At 41.4% G+C, this 22814-nt stretch overlaps 1 protein-coding gene across 1 annotated transcript in view; it reads right to left on the bottom strand.

The window, feature by feature from the left end:
- LOC114659644 (translocase of inner mitochondrial membrane 10 homolog (yeast)) overlaps positions 1-20502 on the bottom strand; it is a 53271-nt gene extending 32769 nt beyond the window's left edge. The window contains exon 1 of the mRNA XM_051932517.1: positions 20436-20502. The gene's annotated coding sequence lies outside the window, so the exon portion shown is untranslated. The remainder of the gene's footprint in view (positions 1-20435) is intronic.
- Between the last annotated feature and the right edge of the window lie 2312 nt (positions 20503-22814).

The raw sequence follows: 22814 nt of genomic DNA, 5'->3' as shown, positions 1-22814 counted from the left end.
CCAGAAAAGCGAAAAAGAAGAATCTTACCCATTACTGCTTATTAGTCTATATTATTTCAGGAAAAAAAAAACGAGCTGTGATGTGTTTGGGTGCAAAGCCTTTTATGAACCTTTTGCGGTACCCCCTTACGTTAGTGTTAACTGGAAAAGCAAATGAACCTAGGAATCTACCAGTGCACCTTGATAGGTATAAATTAACAAATCCTCATGAATTCTCGATATGGTTGATCCAAAAAATTCTAAGGTTTTATGTGTAAAGGGAGCCAATGAAATGACCAGAGTTCCAATATAGGGCTTGAATTTCATATTTGATGGAGATGGAGGATTTCACCCCCACTGTAACAACAAATGATTTTATTGGCTTACTAGGGACTCCAAGGTAGGGTGTGTAAAGAATGATACATGATCATCACAGACTACTTGATTTATCTTAACATGTGCACATAATAAATGTATTCATAGACCATCTCAAATTAATAAATATTACTTTGGTTTCAAAAGAATCCAATAGACAATATAAATGTAATGTTAGTGGATTCATTTCTTGGGATTAGGTATGCAGTTTCAGTAGGCCTGCTAATTCCGCATCGCCAAGATTATGTGCTTCTATTAACACCTTGCATGTCGTGCGATTGCAGAGATTTGCCTTGTGCTTCAAAATATTAATGTCTGTCCAATGTGGAAGTTATAAAAACACTAACTAAATACATTTTATTTTGGAATGATGTGTAGACAGTTCAGTGCAATGTTAGCACCCCGTCCAAGGCTACTTCCTGTCTTGTGCGCAGGGCAGTGGGACTAGAACTAAATTTTGACATTGGTACCCATCTTAAAAATAACAGTTCTTTACCGGGTTGTGTGGTTCCTTGTAGAACATGTTGCTTGACAAAAATGGCATTTAGGGTTATTTGCTAAGGAAACCGTTTCTTTTGATTTGGAAAGGATTTGTAATATGTGAATAAAACAGAAATCTTTGGCAAACAGACACGTTATTACCAGATGAATAAAAACTAACCTCAGACTCTTATTGTATGCAGCTAGAGTCCTGTTAAAATCACTGTTATTTCACAAATATGTTACAATGTATTCATAGTTATTTATAAAGCATTTCACAGGTCTAACTAAAATGTTCTTTCTGAAACCTTCATGTAGATGTTTCTTATGAAAACCAAAAAATGGTTCCTTCTAAACAACCGCTCGGCGTATTTATTTTTATATCAATACCAGCTTTCAGACCTCGGCACCAGCACTGAAACAGTACTGAAGGAAATAAGTGATAACTCAATTAACTCCCCATCCCACAGCCAGCATTCAAACACATGTGCCTTCCAGCTCCACCACACTGTCACTCACATACCTACTACACTACATTTCGCATTACCCTTTGGAGTTGCTAGCATGTTGAAAGAACTGGTCGTCACTCTTGGTGGATTCAAGCGTGATCTATTATGTATATTAAATTGAAGAACTGAAGAGCAGGGAGGGCAGTCGCCCCTGGAGTTGCAATGAAATGAATAAACAAATGAGCATTAAGTGCTTGAAAACTAACATTTACTTCCGGCATCAAAATTAACAAAACACTAGTATAACATTGTTTTAAAAATTAGGATTTTCAATACTTGTTCAGCACTGATATGCCATGCAAACCCTATCTGGGACAGGCACCAATTCCCAGAGTCCCTGAACTGGACATGCCAATCAGAAAACGAATGGTTTGACAGACAACGATACCCCATGTTCATAACAATCTGGGGATTAATGCAAAATGTGTACTTGTGTATCACATTTGTGTAATCTGACCACTCAACTGACGGTTGGTCACATCATCGCACTGCTCGAAGTATGCATGAATCATTTATGTTTACTTCTCATCTAATTCTATAATGACATAAAAGTGGCAACATGTTTTGTCTTTAACACTAGAATTACCAGAGCCTACGAAAAAACTCGTATATCCGGCCCACCTTAAATCGCTTCTTAAAACCTTTCTCACCTCTCCGCCAGCGTCTTTTGTCATCTAAATGTACTGATAAAGACAAGCTGCCAGCAGCCGGCTATTCCATCCCCCCAACGACTTAGAACGTAAACAAGCTTTTCCCAGCTCTTGCCTTGATTGATTACCTGGGAGTGAAGTGGAGTTTTAGAGTAGAAATAATAAGATTGTTATTTGGAACACACGCATTTCATATGTGTTGCATTTCTACAGTAATCTGTGTGAACACATTGTTAAAACAGAAACGTGTTATATATTCTAGTAGCAATTGACAAAATGTAGGCATAAACTATATAATGTATGAAGCCTGAAGTCCAAATATCAAAGAAACACTTTCACAAAAGGTACAAAAAAAAGCCACCGCCAAAAAAACCCGCCTTAGTGTGAGACATTGACATGACTTTACTATCACTTCTTCCGTGGCGTAACAGTATCAGTCGCTGACTGGGAATCAGAAGCTCATGAGTTCGATCCTGCACAACTCCCATTTGAGAAGTGTTCTTATTTTCACTATTTTAGAATAAAAAGATTCATTTGATTTCAGTCTGTAACAGCTGGTGTAATTTATGATATTTGTAAAGGTTAGCTTTATTTTTTTTAAATTCACTTTTCATTGTCTCAGTCGCGTTCAGGATCCATCCCTACCGCCCCCCACCTGACACTGCTGTTTTTACATAAAGACGCGCTATAGTTCTGCAGTGTATCACGATACATACGACCGCGTGTTTTTTTCCCCCAGTATTGCCAGTCCCCACGTGTTGCTGTATGCCGTTTCTTTTGTACTCCAGGACATGCAGAGGAAAGCATAGTAAAGAGCAGTAACTTCAGCGCTATATGCAATCATCAGACACTCCCCATCTGACACTGCTAAAGCTCTGCAGTGTACTTGTGACTGCATTGTCGTACCAATGCTTGCGAGCTGAAGTGTCTGCATGCACTTTTCGTGGCATTATACGTGTATTTTTGAGCATGCCCATGTAGCTCAAACACAGGAACATATGTTGATGTAAAAGTATAACAAAACAAGTGCACTTTTATTCAAGACTATAACCGAAGAAAAAAGAAAGCAAGTTACAGTAGGTGGAATGCTAAGAACTGCTGATTTCCATTCTGTGCTATATAACTGTTAACATTTCAATCTGATGATTGCATATAGCGCTGTCTGATTTAGTGTGCGCAAGAACATGCAGGTGGCCAGTTGCTGAGTGCTACAACGCACATTTTAAAAAAAGAAGGAGACAAATATATGTGACGTTTTGAAGAAATCATTTTATGACGCGAATAGTACCAATCAGAAAACATCGTCGAAGTAATGCAATATTATTTGAAAACGAACAGCGTCAGGCTGGGTGTGAAGTTATACTGACGCTGTTTGAGTCAGATCAGAAGCTGAATAAGCTAAAAAGCTCCTGTTCTGACTCTAAGTAAAAAAGCATGAATTCATCAACAGAAATAACCGCGACTGACATTTTAAAGTTAATGATTTACAGTGCATACCAATTTATAAATTCAATGTCCGTTTGAGGAAATAAAAAACACTTTCTTCAAAGCTGGGAATCGAACTCGCGTCTCTGTGGCACAGTAAGGCAGTGGTGCTCCAAGTCAGCAAACCGTCCTTATAACTTATTTTTTTCAAGATCCATAACAGACAGACAGACAGAGCACTGCATAATACAGAAACAGACAAGCAGAGATATACAAACAAACAGGGAAGGCACATGTACTGAAAGAAAAAAAAATCAACATGCGCGTTGTTTCTGCAGCACTGAATAAGCTCCCCCGATCTGACTCTCTAAGTAACAGCGCAAGTACAGACACAAATCAAGTGCATGTGTGTACTGTATAATATTAACAAAAAGAGCAGCTTACTACTGAAAACGACAAATATAGGAGTGAGTGGGGATCGAACCAAGACTCTTGATTACACTTGGTTTGCGTCTGTACTTGCGCTGTTACTTAGAGAGCCAGATCGGGGGAGGGGTGATGTTAGAGCGGGTGCTTTTTCTTTCAGTACGTGTGCCTTCCCTGTTTGTTTGTATATCTCTGCCTGTCTGTCTCTGTATTACGCAGTGCTCTGTCTGTCTGTGTGTTATGGATCTTGAAAAAAATAAGTTATAAGGACAGTTGTTCATGTTAATTGCAGTCTCAATTGTTAAAAAATATTTTAAAAGGAGCATCCCACATGAAAATATAACGATCTCATTAACTGACAGTGCATACCAATTTACAAATTTTATGTCCGTTTGAGGTTAAAAACAAAAAAAAGAAGTAACACTTTATCCCCAGCGGGGAATTGAACTCATGTTTGTGAGGCAAAGAAAAGCTACTCGGTCTGAGAAGCAAATCTTAGCGCGCTACGCCACGGAAACTGTTATATGGTGTGTGAAGCTTTTGTGGAAGTGTTTATTTGATCTTAGGAACTCGGGCTTTACACATTCTACATTTTGTAACATTTATTACTAAAATATGAAAAAGTTTCTGTTTTAGCAATGTGTTTACACAGATTACTGTAGAAACGGAACACGCATGAAATGCAAGTATTCCAAATAGCGATCTATTATTTCTATTCTAAAACTCCAGCACTTCAGTCACTCCCAGGTAATCAAACAAGCCATGAGCTGGGAAAACTTAGTGAACGTTCTGCGATGGTGGGGGATGGAATAGCCGGCTGCTCGCTGCTCCTCATAATCGGCACATTTAGAAGACAAAAGAGAGGTGAGAACGGTTTTAAGGTGGGCCGGATCTACGAGTTTTTTCGTAGACTCTGGTAATTCTAGTGTTAATGCAAAGCAGGATTTTTTTCCCCACTTTATTATGTTAAACCTTGTGACATTTTTTAAAAAGTGGGCTGATACGCACACTTCCACACCAAAGTTCAAGCCCTACATTTCAATGGCACGAGTAACTGTGAAATTATTTGAAATTGTAAAAAAAAAAAAATCTATTTCTCGCTTTAAGAAACTATCCAAAACTTTTTTAAAAAAATTGCAAAAAATAGAATAATCATTCATTTAGGGGGAACAGGATGTTTTTCCCTCTTTCTTTAATTTTTTCCCCCATATGCTCTTGGCTCTCCATTCTTTTTCTTAGATGGAGGTTAAATTCTTGCTTTATTAGGTTTTGAAGTTATTTGTTTTGCAAATTTTATTTGTTTCATTTTATACTGTTACTTTCTTGAAATAAAATTATTAAATTAAAAAAAATTAAAATTAAAAATTGGAAGTAATTCCTGAAGTAACAAAATAAACATAGAAATAGTAAATAACCCTGCCATTAACCAAAACAAAACCTGCAGCTATGGTGACCATCCCAGGACCAAAATTATACAACTGCTTACCACAATGACAGTAGGTGGCACTCCCTTCTGGTTTAGTTTCTCTCTTACGCTCAGAGCTGCTGCGATTCACTCCGCCTATCCACAATGGACTAAGTACAGGAAGTAAATAGGCGACCAAATCACACACAAAATTTGCTAAAGGCACAAGTCAATACATCTTTCAAGGTGACATGACTTCCCCACGCTCACTTTAAGACATGGACATTAAAAATTTCTTCTGCAGACATTGTTTAACCTGTTTGGCATGTATTTGAAATACAAAACATGAAAGGAATAAATCTGCGTGACCAAATCCAAGAATGCTTCTTGCAAATCGCAGGAAAAGAAAGAAAGCTTTTCAAAGCTGTGGTCAAGAATAAGTTGCAAAAGCCTGAAGGGAAAACACTGAGAGAAACACTTGATTATTATTGTGTGGGCTGATAAGAATGACAAAGAAAGAAACTTTCTAAAGGATAGAAGAGGGTCTTGTATAGAGAGAAATGCAGAAAGTGGATTCAATGGACATGCCTCCAGGCAGAATATGATGTAGCCAAGTGATCAAAAAAATGTCACAGAAATACAGTACATGCATATATATATTATATACATACATACATACATACATACATATACACAGGACCAGCTCTACACCCTTAGCAGGGTCCTGGAGGGTACATGGGAGTTTGCCCAACCAGTCTACATGTTTTGTGTGGACTTGGAAAAGGCATTCGACTGTGTCCCTCGGAGAATCCTGTGGGGGGTACTCCGAGAGTATGGGGTACCAGACCCCCTGATAAGGGCTGTTCGGTCCCTGTACAACCAGTGTCAGAGCTTGGTCCACATTGCCAGCAGTAAGTTAAACCCGTTTCCAGTGAGAGTTGGACTCCGTCAAGGCTGCCCTTTGTTACCGATTCTGTTCATAACTTTTATGGGCAGAATTTCTAGGCGCAGCCAGGGCGTTCAGGGGGTCCGGTTTGGTGGGCTCAGGATTGGGTCACTGCTTTTTGCAGATGATGTTGTCCTGTTTGCTTCATCAGGCCGTGATCTTCAGCTCTCTCTGGATCGGTTTGCAGCTGAGTGTGAAACGGCTGGGATGGGAATCAGCACTTCCAAATCCGAGATCATGGTCCTCAGCCGGAAAAGCGTGGAGTGCCCTCTCAGGGTTGGGGGCGAGATCCTGCCCCACGTAGTGGAGTTCAAGTATCTTGGGGTTTTGTTCACGAGTGAGAGAAGAATGGAGCGTGAGACTGACAGGCGGATCGGTGCGGCGTCAGCAGTGATGAGGGCTCTGCATCAGTCTGTCGTGGTGAAAAAGGAGCTGAGCCGTAAGGCAAAGCTCTCAATTTACCAGTCGATCTACACTCCTACCCTCACCTATGGTCATGAGTTATGGGTAGTGACCGAAAGAATAAGATCGCGAATACAAGCAGCTGAAATGAGTTTCCTCCGCAGGGTGTCTGGGCTTTCCCTTAAAGACAGGGTGAGAAGCTCGGTCATCCGGGAGGGGCTCAGAGTAGAGCCGCTGCTCCTCTGCATTGAGAGGAGTCAGATGAGGTGGCTCGGGCATCTGATCAGGATGCCTCCTGGACGCCGCCTCCCTGGTGAGGTGTTCCGGGCACGTCTAACCGGGAGGAGGCCCCGGGGAAGACCCAGGACACACTGGAGGGACTATGTCTCCCAGCTGGCCTGGGAACGCCTTGGGATTCTCCCGGAAGAGCTAGAAGAAGTGGCCGGAGAGAGAGAAGCCTGGGCATCTCTGCTCAAGCTGCTGCCCCAGTGACCCAATCACGGTTAAGTGGAAGAGGATGGATGGATGGATGGATTATATATACATACATACATACACACACACACACATTAGAGCTGGGCGGTATACCAGTTCATACCAAAAACCGTTTTTTATTTTTGTTATGATATGGATTTTTCTTATACCGGAATACCGGTTTAAATAGGTTAAAAAACGTTTGGAATGTGGCACAACGGGAAACTGTATAAGGGGGAACCTTTTTCACTGCTACACCGCTAAACACAAATGCAACGGAGTACATGTGTTAGTGGAGGTATTGAGCGGTGAAAATGGACAGAGAACATTCTGAAACTGAAGCTGTAGCAGACAAAGTTGAACATGATGACACAGAAGAACTTTTGCCGAAAAAAGGAGCCAAGTCTGTTGTCTGGAGATTTTGGTTTTAAAAGGTCAGATGTAGACCAAACAACTATTTACTGCAAATCCTGTGGAAATAAAGTTGTTGCCACACCATCTTAGCCGCAAACATGCTTTGGAGCAGGGGTAGGCAACGTCGGTCCTGGAGTGCCACAGTATGTGCAGGTTTTTGTTCCAACCCAGTTCCTTAACGAGAACTCAATTATTGCTGATGAAGCACATATTGCTTAAGTGACATTTTAATGCTTCATTTTAGTGGTCTCGCTTGTTAAGGTTCTCCAACCTTAATTGCTTATTTCAATCTTAAACTGCTGCATTCAGTGTTTTAATTGCTCCTTATTAGCAATAAGATGTAAAACAGGGGTAGGCAATGTCGGTCCTGGTGAGCCACAGTGGCTACAGGTTTTCATTCCAACCCAATTGCTTAATTAGAAACCAATCATTGCCAATCTCAGACCTTATTTAATTTTATGGCTTGTTAGTCTGTGCAATGTAAGGCTCTTATATCGTAGATTTTTTTTCCTTTCCAAGGATATCATCCAAATGATTTGAAGCCTAAAACAGATCATTTTCAGTCTGTCACATTTTTCTATTAAGTGTTTTATTAAATCAAACCGTGCATGATGAACACACACAGATGTAATTGGAAAAAAGCTAGCTGGAGAACTGCTGGCTGCTTTGTCTTTTACATCTTATTGCTAATAAGGAGCAATTAAAACACTGAATGCAGCAGTTTAAGATTGAAATAAGCAATTAAGGTTGGAGAACCTTAACAAGCGAGACCACTAAAATGAAGCTTTAAAATGTCACTTAAGCAATATGTGCTTCATCAGCAATAATTGAGTTCTCGTTAAGGAACTGGGTTGGAACAAAAACCTGCACATACTGTGGCACTCCAGGACCGACGTTGCCTACCCCTGCTTTGGAGTACCATGAATGTATGGAACTAAGATTGGAACCCTCTACGTCCACAGGTAAAACCGAAAAAGCGAGAGAACACTACAGTCAGACGCCACTTGTAGACGCATTTGCTAGAGGTACTGCCTACGACAAAAAAAGCAAGCGGTGGATCGAGATAACCAACACCATTACAATCCATATAACTAAGGTGTCAGTGGTCAGAGATTGATAACATTAACAGAAAGTAAAATATATACTCTTTATTCGTTTTCTAAGACATGTTCTGTGCAATACAACTTTTGACAAGCACCTCTGAATATTTTACTAAGTCTAAATGCCTCTTTGAATGGTTAAAACTTTGTTGTCAAAATTATAGTTTAAGTTGTTTGCAAACTTTATTCAATAAAATGGTTCTATATTTTGACTGCAACTGTCATGCAATGTGATTCCTTCTCTTCCTTAGTACCAACCCCTTGAAAACTATCACTTTATGGGGGCATGCAAACCTGTATTAATACTTGTATGCACATTAAATTTTTTTTTGTACAATTCTCATGACAGTGGAAAAGGTTATTCTTAGCCAGTCTACTGCAGTAATTGCAGTGGAAAATGTGGTTAACATCCACTCATGCATGGGGAAAAAAATACCATTGAATACCGTGAAACTGGTATAATTTTGAAAAATACTGTGATATAGAATTTTGGTCATACCGCCCAGCTCTATATTATATATATATAATATCCTCTTTAATAAAACCCCTGTGTGCGTCCAGTGTCCGTGTGTGTGTGTCTTTTGGTGAAATGCGCATGCTCGGGGCACGGTGCGAGGTTTCAAAGCAGATGCTTCAAAGGCCGCATGACGCGTCACACAAGACAGAGAGGGCGGGACCTATAAAATATCGCGCAGCTGATCCAATCGGATTTCGGTAAATGAGATAAGACCTAAAACATAAAACACGAAAAATCCAATCGGGTACTGAGACGCGGAGACCAGCCATTGTTGTGCAAGAGTGTAAAACACGAAAAATCCAATCGGGTACTGAGACACGGAGACCAGTTTCCCCATTATTGTGCAAGTGTTCACTCTGAGGATGTCAGATTTGCGATTAAGAAGCTTGGCCCTGGAAAGTATAAAGTGTCAGTCGTTGAAGGGGTTTTCCTAAATATACGACTTTTCATGATATTACAATACAATGACTTTTAAAAGTAGATTTATTTTCGCACACATTAAATCAGTTGCTGGGGAGAATCTGCTGATTGCCCACTGTTTTGACAGAAAATTAAACGCATATTACGGACAGCAAAGCCAAATTAAACGCATATCACGGACAGCAAAGCCAGTATTACTGTCAGAGAAAATTACAGGCATTTTACGGAAAAAATTTAATGAGGTAAAAGGTCCCTTGCCATTTAATATAGACTGTTCCTACTAATGTTTATGGACTACTGTTCTAGCGCCCGTTATTGTAAAAAGCTCAATGTCTAGTATATATATATATATATATATATATATATATATATATATATTTTTATATATGTAAGTGGCAGACAGCTGGGGCCCTTACATGCCTCGACGTTGGAAGGGGAGAGAGCTTATTCAGTGCATTACCTTCCCCAGTGTGCTAAGTGGCAGCCTCTCTGGGTTGCAGTGATGTCATGGACTCCCACAGTGCTCCATGGGAGTTGGAGTTTGCCACAGCCCTGTTGGGTTCTGTGGATGCTGCCAGGGGATGCTGCCAGAAATGCTGAGCCCTTTGTTGCAGCACATTCCACCACACCAGAAGTGCTGTGGAAAGGAGGTCATCGAGCACCTTGAGCACTTCCAGGTACCCTATACAAGGAGCCAGCCGCCACAGTCAGGAGAAGATGGACAAAGCTCATTGGAGGAGGAGTGGAGATGAAGAGAAAGGAAAAGAAACATAAGAACTGTGCTTTGTGGAGTGTTGTTCTGTGTGCTTTAACTGTGCTGTGCAGGTGGGAAATGGGGAAAGGCATATCCCACGTGGAAAAAAAAAAAAAAAAAAATGTATGCTGAACTTGTGTCCTGCATCTGTCTGTGTCAGGTCTGGGTGGCATGAATGCCCTTTGCAGGCCACTGTATTATATATGTGATTTGTTTTCTAGCCTTAGTTTTAAAATTTTCCTTTTCTTGTGGGTTTTCCACAGTTCCATCCCTCTTTACTCATCAAGCCTACACTGATAGTTCATTAAAGGGCATGCAGTTACTCCTATCATCCCCTACAGGACTTTTTCTTGTGTTGTCCCCAGTGCTACACGGTTTGATTTCAGCTCTAACACTTAAAGGTAAAACAGGTTCAGATAAATGACGAATTTATTAATAGTGAATCAAAGAGAAGCCGCATGGTGGCTATTTGTATTTTCATTATAATGTGCTCTTGACTATTCAGAATGCGGGTGAAACTAACTGTATCAAACACTTTATTTTGAACAGCCTACTTTAGTCTCACTGTTTCTTACTAAATACCACATCAAATGTAATAAATATCTATCCACTTGTGACAAAAGCAATATGTATATTCAAGTTTACATTTTTACAGTATTAATTTCTCAACATTCACATTCCTAATTATTACTGGTTTTTTTAACTTCCATCCATCCATCCATCCATCCATTGTCTCCCGCTTATCCGAGGTCGGGTCGCGGGGGCAGCAGCTTGAGCAGAGATGCCCAGACTTCCCTCTCCCCGGCCACTTCTTCTAGCTCTTCCGGGAGAATCCCAAGGCGTTCCCAGGCCAGTCGAGAGACATAGTCCCTCCAGCGTGTCCTGGGTCTTCCCCGGGGCCTCCTCCCGGTTGGACGTGCCCGGAACACCTCACCAGGGAGGCGTCCAGGAGGCATCCCGATCAGATGCCCGAGCCACCTCATCTGACTCCTCTCGATGCGGAGGAGCAGCGGCTCTACTCTGAGCCCCTCCCGGATGACTGAGCTTCTCACCCTATCTTTAAGGGAAAGCCCAGACACCCTGCGGAGGAAACTCATTTCAGCCGCTTGTATTCGCGATCTCGTTCTTTCGGTCACTACCCATAGTTCATGACCATAGGTGAGGGTAGGAACATAGATCGACTGGTAAATTGAGAGCTTCGCCTTGCGGCTCAGCTCCTTTTTCACCACGACAGACCGATGCAGCGCCCGCATTACTGCGGATGCCGCACCGATCCGCCTGTCGATCTCACGCTCCATTCTTCCCTCACTCGTGAACAAGATCCCGAGATACTTGAACTCCTCCACTTGAAGCAGGATCTCGCTACCAACCCTGAGAGGGCACTCCACCCTTTTCCGGCTGAGGACCATGGTCTCGGATTTGGAGGTGCTGATTCTCATTCCAGCCGCTTCACACTCGGCTGCGAACCGATCCAGAGAGAGCTGAAGATCACGGCCTGATGAAGCAAACAGGACAACATCATCTGCAAAAAGCAGTGACCCAATCCTGAGCCCACCAAACCGGACCCCCTCAACGCCCTGGCTGCGCCTAGAAATTCTGTCCATAAAAGTTATGAACAGAATCGGTGACAAAGGGCAGCCCTGGCGGAGTCCAACTCTCACTGGAAACGGGTTCGACTTACTGCCGGCAATGCGGACCAAGCTCTGGCACCGATCGTACAGGGACCGAACAGCCCTTATCAGGGGGGCCGGTACCCCATACTCTCGGAGTACCCCCCACAGGATTCCCCGAGGGACACGGTCGAATGCCTTTTCCAAGTCCACAAAACACATGTAGACTGGTTGGGCAAACTCCCATGCACCCTCCAGGACCCTGCTAAGGGTATAGAGCTGGTCCACTGTTCCGCGACCAGGACGAAAACCACACTGTTCCTCCTGAATCCGAGGTTCGACTATCCGACGGACCCTCCTCTCCAGGACCCCTGAATAAACTTTTCCAGGGAGGCTGAGGAGTGTGATCCCTCTGTAGTTGGAACACACCCTCCGGTCCCACTTCTTAAAGAGGGGGGGGACCACCACCCCAGTCTGCCAATCCAGAGACACTGTCCCTGATGTCCATGCGATGTTGCAGAGGCGTGTCAACCAAGACAGTCCTACAACATCCAGAGCCTTGAGGAACTCCGGGCGTATCTCATCCACCCCCGGGGCCCTGCCACCAAGGAGTTTTTTGACCACCTCGGTGACCTCAGTTCCAGAGATGGGGGAGCCCACCTCTGAGTCCCCAGGCTCTGCTTCCTCATTGGAAGGCATGTTAATGGGATTGAGGAGGTCTTCGAAGTACTCCCCCCACCGACCCACAACGTCCCGAGTCGAGGTCAGCAGCGCACCATCCCCACCATATACAGTGTTGACACTGCACTGCTTCCCCTTCCTGAGACGCCGGATGGTGGACCAGAATCTCCTCGAAGCCGTCCGAAAGTCGTTCTCCATGGCCTCCCCAAACTCCTCCCACGCCCGAGTTTTTGCCTCAGCAACCACCAAAACCGCATTCCGCTTGGCCTGCCGGTACCTATCAGCTGCCTCCAGGGTCCCACAGGACAAAAGGGTCCTGTAGGACTCCTTCTTCAGCTTGACGGCATCCTTCACCACCGGTGTCCACCAACGGGTTCGGGGATTGCCGCCACGACAGGCACCGACCACCTTACAGCCACAGCTCCGGTCAGCCGCCTCAACAATAGAGGCACGGAACATGGCCCATTCGGACTCGATGTCCCCCACCTCCCTCGGGACATGGTCGAAGTTCTGCCGGAGGTGGGAGTTGAAGCTACTTCTGACCGGGGGCTCTGCCAGACGTTCCCAGCAGACCCTCACAACACGTTTGGGCCTACCACGCCTGACCGGCATCCTCCCCCACCATCGAAGCCAACTCACCACCAGGTGGTGATCAGTTGACAGCTCCGCCCCTCTCTTCACCCGAGTGTCCAAGACATGTGGCCGCAAGTCAGACGACACGACCACAAAGTCGATCATCGAACTCAGGCCTAGGGTGTCCTGGTGCCAAGTGCACATATGAACACCCCTATGCTTGAACATGGTGTTCGTTATGGACAATCCGTGACGAGCACAGAAGTCCAATAACAAAACACCGCTCGGGTTCAGATCGGGGGGGCAATTCCTCCCAATCACGCCCTTCCAGGTCTCACTGTCATTGCCCACGTGAGCATTGAAGTCTCCCAGCAGAATGAGGGAGTCCCCAGAAGGTATGCCCTCTAGCACCCCCTCCAGGGACTCCAAAAAGGGTGGGTACTCCGAACTGCTGTTCGGTGCATATGCACAAACAACAGTTAGGACCCGTCCCCCCACCCGAAGGCGAAGGGAGGCTACCCTCTCGTCCACCGGGGTAAACCCCAATGTACAGGCTCCAAGTCGGGGGGCAATAAGTATACCCACACCCGCTCGGCGCCTCTCACCGGGGGCAACTCCAGAGTGGTACAGAGTCCAGCCCCTCTCAAGGAGATTGGTTCCAGAGTCCAAGCTGTGCGTCGAGGTGAGTCCGACTATATCTAGCCGGAACCTCTCAACTTCGCACACTAGCTCAGGCTCCTTCCCCTTCAGAGAGGTGACATTCCACGTCCCAAGAGCCAGCTTCTGTAGCCGAGGATCGGACCGCCAAGGTCCCCGCCTTCGGCCACCACCCAACTCACACTGCACCCGACCTCCTTGGCCCCTCCCATAGGTGGTGAGCCCATGGGAAGGGGGACCCACGTTCCAATAAGGCTAAATTGTACACCGTTTATTTCATAGTCTTTCCAAGAAAAGAAAGCCACAAACTAATGTGTCGAAACATTTTCACATGAACATTTCAACTGATGTCTCTTCACAGTGTTGAGTGGGTATAACACAGAGCAGACCAGAGATGATATCACCTCACTAATCTGTGCCTTCATCATGTTTGCAGTCAGGCTCAGACAAGATTTCTCTAGATTGGGTTTTAATTACGTTTAGATTTGAATCTGTGTAGTCTTTCACCCTAAGGGTGCTGCCTATAGCCACAGTTAAGTGAAACACCCAAATCACTGACTAAAGTTGTATTCATTTATTTTCTACATATGTGCTGCTATAATATATCACAATGGTACTTGACTGGTAAAAGGACAAAAATATACTATAAACACAGCACAATGAATTTGATATCTCAGTAGCAGGTGTAAAATATCAATCTGTTGCTAAAAAAAATGTTAAAAATCTAAGTTTGCATTTTCAGTTTGTTTTTGTGTTTTCTGACATGTGTTTTGTTTTTACATTATCTGGTTTGCTTTCAGCATTTTGGGAGGCTAAAAGAGTAACAAGCTGGTTAAGTTTGCAAAGGATACCAAGCTCGGTGGATTGGCAGATAATCTAAAATGTGCTGAATCATCACAGAGGGACTTGGATAGAATACAGGCTCGTGGCAGATGAAATTTAATGTCAGTAAATGTTAAAGTATTACATATAGGAAGAAGACATGTTAGGTTTGAATACACAATGGGAGGTCTGAAAATAAAAGTACACCCTATAAGGACGACTTAGTAGTTGTAGTGGACTCATCACTATCAACTGCCAAAGACATTAAGAAAGTTAACAGAATGTCAGGTTATATAGCGCCCTGATGTGTGAAGTACAAGTCCAAGGAGGTTGTGCTCAAGTTTTATAACACACTGGTGAGGCCTCCTCTGGAGTCCTGTGTGCAGTTTTGGTCTCCAGGCTACAAAAAGGAGCACTAGAAAAAGGTCCAGAGAAGAGCGACAAGGCTGATTCCAGGGCTACTGGGGATGAATTATGAAGAAAGATTAAAAGAGCTGAGCCTTTACAGTTTAAGAAAAAGAAGACAAAGAGGGGAAATTATTGAAGATTTTAATATTATGAAAGGAATTAGTGCAGTGGATCGAGACGGTGACTTTAAAATGAGTTCATCAAGAACACAGTTGGAAACTTGTTAAGGGAACATTTTATACAAACATTGGTGAGGCGCTTTGGTTTTGGACTAATTGTTCCGTATCTATAACAATCTGGGTAAATGTAGGATGACAAGAAATGTGAGAAATGCAAGAAATGTTGAACACATAACTAAAACAGAAACTTTTTTATTGTAAGTTTTAGCTATGTGTGTAACATTTCTTGCATTTCCTCTCATCCTATGTTTACCCAGATCGTTGAAGACACAGAAAACTCATGAAATGCATGTGTTCCAAATAACACTTGATTATTTACCCTATACAACTCCAGGCACCTCATACCCAGATAAACAGACTTGAGCTGGGAGAACTTTTTGTCCGACTTGAGCTGTGGCGGTGGGCAGGATGCTTGTGTTGATCAACACATTTGCAAAACAAAAGACGCTAATGGAGAGGTGTGAAGGAATTTACGGGATTCTAGTGTTAAGCTTTCCCCCATGCCCCATGGACTGCAATGTAAAATGCCAGTGAGGGTAAGATACAGTATACTGTTAAAGTTATAGAATGCGACTAACTTTACAACACAATTTCACATGACAAATGTATACAGAGCATATTGTGACAGAAATAACTTTGACATGAAAAATACAGAACATATTTAACTTCAACAGGATCCCTACAACCCTGCAACAGAGAAATAAGATTCAGGTAATACCTAGATGGATTACAGACCCAAATGTTTTTTGATATCCAGCCTTTCGTGACACGTATCATGCTCAAGTACAATCTGGCCAAATGATATTACAACACTGAGCTTTAATGTTGCCCAACCAATGGATCAGGATCAAAATAAAAATTAACCCTCACAAAGTTCAAATACATCCAGGCCACAGAAATCCTTTTTATCATTTAATCACTTTTACTGATATCAAAATTCAAATTTTGCTGATATCAAATGTTTTAAAATTTGACAACAACATATCAGCAATTTAAAAGTTGATATCAAATTTCTTACTTTTGATATCAGCTTTTTAAAATTTAATATCATATTTCAGAACATTGGTATCAAAGTGTTAAAATGTGGTATCGTGTTTTAACATTTACATACATTTTAAATTTCGATATCAAATCTCCAATGTCAAGTTTATTTATTTTTTAATTTCCTATCCAAATTCACAATTTGAACTTATCACTAGGATTAATAACAAACTGTGAACATGTCATAACTAACTTTAAAATGCTGATCTCTATGTTCCAAAATGTGATATCAAATTTCAGAATCACAATAGCAAACATAACAACACTGTCCTTGTATCTGAAGATGAATATTGTCACTGTCTGACATGGCTTCTCACCTGTAATACTTTCAAGAGTTTCATAAAAGTACACAAAGAGGTTTTGTCATGTGTCTTTCCATAAAGATGACCAGGAGTACTTCTAATTACTAGCTGATACCTACAAGTGATGAGACCTAATTAGTGAACGTTGGTATCAGATTTTAAAAACTTGACATCAACTTTCAGATTTGTGATATCAAATCATATTTAACAACGTAGACACTGAACTCTCCCTGTGTGTGTAGATGAACAGCATCAGTTTCTGACATTGCATCTCAGGACATTAAACTCTAAGACTTCCAGAGATTGAATAAGTTCAGGAAGCCATTTTATCATCCGTCTTTCCATTAAAAAGATCAGCAGTACTTTTAATTACTAGTTGATATCAATTTTATAAGTGATGATATCTAATTACTGAGAGCTGATAATCAGATATTAAAATGCTTTTATCAAGTTTCCAAAAGATGGATATCAAATTTTAAGAGCTTGATATCAAAGTTCAAAATCGCGATATTGAATTTAACACGTAAAATGAACTGTCCCTGTGTCTGAAGAAGACAATGTCTGCCATTGTCTGTTAATGCAATAAACTAATACTTTCAGAGTCTGAATAAGTACAGGAAGCCATTTTATCGTTTGTCTTCCCATTAAAAGGATCTGTGGTACTTTTAATTACTAGTTGGTATCAACTTTATAAGTAATGATATCTAATTAATGAAAGTTGATATCAGATTTTAAAAGCTTGACATCAAATTTCAAAATTAGAATGTGGAATTTAACAACACAGATAATAAAATGTCACACTTTCTGAAAAAGAAAATTATTAATGTTTGACATTGCACCTCGGTGCATTAAACTGCAATATTTTCAGAGTTTGAACAGGTACAGGAAACTCTTATCATTCATCTTTCCCTAAAGAAAAAAACGCTAGTACTTCGAATTACTAGTTGATATCGATTTTGTAAGTGAAGATATCCAATAAGTAAAAGTTGATATCAGATTTTAAAAATGTGGATATCACATTTCCAAAAGATGGATGTCGAATTTTAAAAGCTTGACATCAAATTTCAGAATGGCGATATTAAATTTTACAACACATAATGAACTGTCCCGTGTATGAATAAGATAATTATTAACATCCGACAAAGCCTCACAATGCATTAAACTGTAATACTTTCAGAGATTGTATAGATAAAGTGAGACATTTTATTTGTTGTCTTCCATTAAAAAGATAAGTAGTACTTTTAATTACTAGTTGATATCAATTTTATAAGTGACAATATCTAATTAGTTAAAGTTGATATCAGATTTTAAAATGTGATATCAAATTTGCAATAGGTGGATATCAAATTTTAGAATCACAATATTGAATTTAACAACAAAGATAAGAAACTGCCCCTGTGTCTGAAGAAGAATATTATCAGGGTCCGACATTGGCTCTCTGTGCTCTACACTGCAATACTTTCAGAGCCTGAATAGTTACAGGAAGCCATTTTATTGTTCCTCTTCCCATTGGAAAGACCAGTACTACTTTCAATTACTAGATGATATTAATTTTATTAGTGATGATATTCAATTAGCAAAGGTGGATATCCAATTTCCAAAAGATGATATAAAAGTTTAAAAAGTTGATATCAAAATTCTAAAGGGTGATATCAAATATTAAAATATTCATAACAGCTTTCAGAGTTAGTTATGAAAACATTACATTGTTAAAAGTTTGATATGAAACTTCTAAATGCTGACATCAAACTTTAAAATGCTGAAATGTCAAATTCAACAGTATATATCAAAATTTGGATATCAGTTTTCAAAAAGTCAGCATCAAATTTTAAAAAGATTGATATCCAGTCGGGCGGCACGGTGGCACGGTGGATAGCGCTGCTGCCTCACAGTTGGGAGACCTGGGGACCTGGGTTCGCTTCCCAGGTCCTCCCTGCGTGGAGTTTGCATGTTCTCCCCATGTCTACGTGGGTTTCCTCCGGGCACTCCGGTTTCCTCCCACAGTCCAAAGACATGCAGGTTAGGTGGATTGGCGATTCTAAATTGGCCCTAGTGTGTGCTTGGTGTGTGTTTGTGTGTGGGTTGGCACCCTGCCCGGGATTGCTTCCTGCCTTGTGCCCTGTGTTGGCTGTGATTGGCTCCAGCAGACCCCCGTGACCTTGTGTTCGGATTCAGCGGGTTGGATAATGGATGGATGGATTAGATATCCAGTCTTGCCACCAACCAGACTCAAGGTTGTCTTAACAGCATTTTAGGCCCCCTGGGCAAAGCAGTGCACTGGGGAGCCTACCTGCACAACCACGCAGCAAGTCACAACATACACAGATTAGCATGGAGACCCCGGGCAACTGCCCAGCCTGCCCAAGCGTTAAGACCCCTCTTGTTTTCTGGGATTTCTACTTCTTTCCTCTCCAATCCCTTCTCACACTACCAACAACAACGTTTGCAAATTTAGCTCAACACAGAGAAATAATAATATTGGGTATATATGTGTATACCTAATTTCATTTCAAGAAATGGTAGTTGAGAATTTACCTTTAAATGTAGATGCACATTTTGAATAACTCAAAGTGACCTAATCATTCGAATTATTACTTGTGGTTTGGCTGACGCCTTCATCCAATGCGATTTACAACATCTGTGGCACAACGGACGGCGTTTCTTTGGCTTTTCCAATCAGAGCCCAGGCAGGTGAAGTGACGAAGTGACACACTCTGGGTCACACGGGATCAGTGGCAGGAATTGATGCCACTGTTTCAGGGTTTGGAGTTCAAACCCTTGAACACTTAGCAACACTGCCGGTTTATGTTTCGTGCTTTTAGCTAACAATTTTTGGAGAAGCTACAGAGTTAGGCTTACAGGTATTTATTACAGAAAATAGAATTTTACAGTTTTACTCCGTTGAATGGGCCGTTATGTAATTCACGGGCTCTTGGAATAAAACCACTTTTGCCTTCTTTATACCAACACGGAAACGTTTCAGACACCGTTAAACGTGTTCTTTAGATGATCCGTTTTCGTGAGATTTACACTGTAAACACTATGACGAATATCCATACGCAATAACCCACGTTTCAAGGTGTAACCGAGGCTTAACAAATTTCGAAAAATGTGAAACACTGCGATCAAATATCGAATGACTGATGAGAACTGAAAACAATCAAATTTCAAAATGGTGATACCAAGTTGAAAGAGAGATCAGATTTAAAAGAAACGACGTCTTCCTATTGAAATTTCGCATCAAAAAGTAATTAAATGCTAAAAAAACGGCTTGCCACTCTATTTGAGGCGGTATCAGCTACCAATAATTAACGCTGTGACCGAATTAAAGGAGTCCGGTTGGAATTTAATATTCCGCTCTTATTAACTTCGACCAAACCGCCGTTTATTGCGAGTACTACTACACGATTATATATATTTGTATTAATTACAAAAAAAGCAGTTGCCAAAGTTATTATGTTAGTGTATTCATGAAATGTGGCCAATTTCTACAAAAAAAAAAATCTGCAGTAACGACTTTAATTAATCCCATTTAAAAATGAATCTGCGAATCATCTGGTACATTGCGTCACCGCCGCTCCTGCTTCGTGTCCCCCGTTTTTTTGGAGCCGCCGCGCGAGCCCGTTTTCGGCGTTAAATTTTAATCGTGAACAAGTGAAAAAAATAAGAATGTCGTCGACTGGTTGTCGTTTTCAAGCTAATACACAAATTGTTTAAAATAAAAAAATGTAAATTACTCATTTTTCCTTTTCCCCCTGACGGCGTTACTTCGAGGTATACAAACGATGCTGCTGTACTACCGCCAAAAGACATTCGCGCAAAAAATAGCAATAATAGTTAAAAATCAGAATACAACAAACTTCACTATACAAAACAAGTGACTCACCTTCGGTGGTCGGGTTCAACGCTTGGCCGTAAAGCTACTTCACACTCCACACCGAGCGAAAAAAAAAGCGTGCAAGTCACGTTTATGATTTCGGACACGTTCGGGAAACTTCGCTAGGCAGAGACTGCGCATGCACAAAAGGTGTCGAGCTTTCGCTCAGGCGAATCGTTGAGTTGCGCACTGACTTTATTCTCGCCATTTTTGTCGAGATTAAAGTCGACATTTCCACTTTATTCTCATAGTTTATTTTGTCATTAAACTAGAATGTCGTAAATTAAACTTCATCTTAAAATAAATATTTAATTCACTACATTTTCTCAAACCCCGTCATAAGTTATGTAGCACATTAAATGCTTTGTGTTAAATGTTCCCCGACCCAGTTATTAATCACTACGTGATTCTTAAACGGACTTCCTCTTGCATTGAGGAGGCGCAGGCAGCGATCGCTGCAAAGAATACATTCACTTCATGATATTCCTGCTCTCCGAACTTTTAGAATGCTAAGATAAATACTCGCTATCATTTTCATGATGAAATGCATTAAAACAGGTATTAAACCTGCACTTTAGTGTACGTTCAGTGTAGAGAACTTTATGGCACTTGTGACGATGCTCCAAAAAACTGGATGTATGAATGGGTATCGCACAGGTTTAACTGAAATATCGTGTAATTGTTGGGTTCGTGATCTGGTGGTCGGAGACACGAACACAGAATTCAATGGATATTCTTCTGTGCGGACTTTCATTATTGCATGCGTGCTGGCTCAGTCTGACGTAACCAAACCCCGTTCCTATCCTTCCTTTTTCATTCTCCACATAACCAATCACCACAGGATAAACGTCTTTGTGAAATTAAAACTAGTTATAGATAGATACTTTATTAATCCCAAGGGGAAATTCGCATACTCCAGCAGCAGCATACTGATACAAAAACAATATTAAAGAGTAATAAAAATGCAGGTAAAAACAGACAATAACTTTGAATAATGTTAACGTTTACCCCCGGGGTGGAATTGAAGAGTCGCATAGTTTGGGGGAGGAACGATCTCCACAGTCTGTCAGTGGAGCACGGAGTGTTCAGAACTTTAAAAAATCTTCGTTATACATTTTTAAATATGCCATCCATTCAGGGTTGCGCCCATCCCAGCAAGCATCGTGTGCCAGGCAGGAACAAGTCCTGAATGGGACGCCAGCTCATTGCATGGTGAATACGAGCAGACACATACCCCAGGGTCAGTATAGCATAACAAAACCCCACTGCCTACATGACTTGGCTGAGTAAACCTAGCAGGAAAACATGCAAACTCAAGGCAGGATACACCCGGAACCCCCTTGCTGCCAGGCAGCAGTGCAACCTCTACGCCACCGTGCCCCCACAGGATTACTACATGCTTTAATGCATTTAATCATGAAAATGATATCAAGTATTTATCTTAGCATTGTAAATGTCCAGGGAGCAAGGATATCATAAAATTAATGTATTCTGTGTGGTGATCGCTGCTTGCACCTCCTCTTTGTGCAGAGGAAATCAGTTTAAGAAGCACGTAGTGATTAATATGGTTCGGGGAACACTTAACACAAAGCATTTCATGCGCTACATAATTTATGACGGGGTTTGGGAAGATCTACTAAATTAAATATTCATTTTAAAATGAAGTTTAGTGTACAATGTTCTACTTTAATGACAAACTACGAGAATAAAGTTAACATGTCGTCTTTAATCTCGACATAAATGTCGAGAATAAAGTGGAAATGTCTAGAATAAAGTCAACATGTCGACTTTAATCTCGACATAAATGTCGAGAATAAAGTGGAAATGTCTAGAATAAAGTCAACATGTCAACTTTAATCTCGACATTTATTTTTTTTTTCTTCACTGGGTCCGTATTTTTTTTTCACTGTGGCCCTAATACGCTTCCGTAAGTCTGAAATATGAGTGCGGAAGATCGTGAACAAATCGACGAGTTTAACTGAATGAAAATCGGAAAATGTACCAGCATATGCTGATGATCATACAGCGCATCCTAATCTGTCACCGTCGCAGCCATCTAATGCTACAGCGATCGGAGAACAGTTTAGAGAAACGAAAGGTAAAGTTGCAACAAAGGTCGTTACAGATGCATGTTGTAAACTCTTCGATTGAGGCAAACCAATTTTCAGATTCTTCCAGCTTTCAAACCTGTTTGTTAACTTTTCGGATTTGTGAGGTGCAGGAGCCCTCGGGATCAATACGGAAGGCATACATTGATGGGGCGCTTTCACTTGGTTAATCTGGGGTCGTTTGGTAATTTAACATGTTGCTGGTTTATAGGTGGAACGAATGCTCGTTTTAACATTGACAAAATAAAGCCACGAGAAAAATCTCATTCACTTAGTGCGT

The sequence above is a fragment of the Erpetoichthys calabaricus genome, chromosome 10 (assembly GCF_900747795.2).
Source record: "Erpetoichthys calabaricus chromosome 10, fErpCal1.3, whole genome shotgun sequence".
Taxonomy (NCBI): domain Eukaryota; kingdom Metazoa; phylum Chordata; class Cladistia; order Polypteriformes; family Polypteridae; genus Erpetoichthys; species Erpetoichthys calabaricus.
The sequence above is the reverse complement of the archived record's forward strand: the minus strand, read 5'-3'. Positions and strand labels throughout refer to the sequence as shown.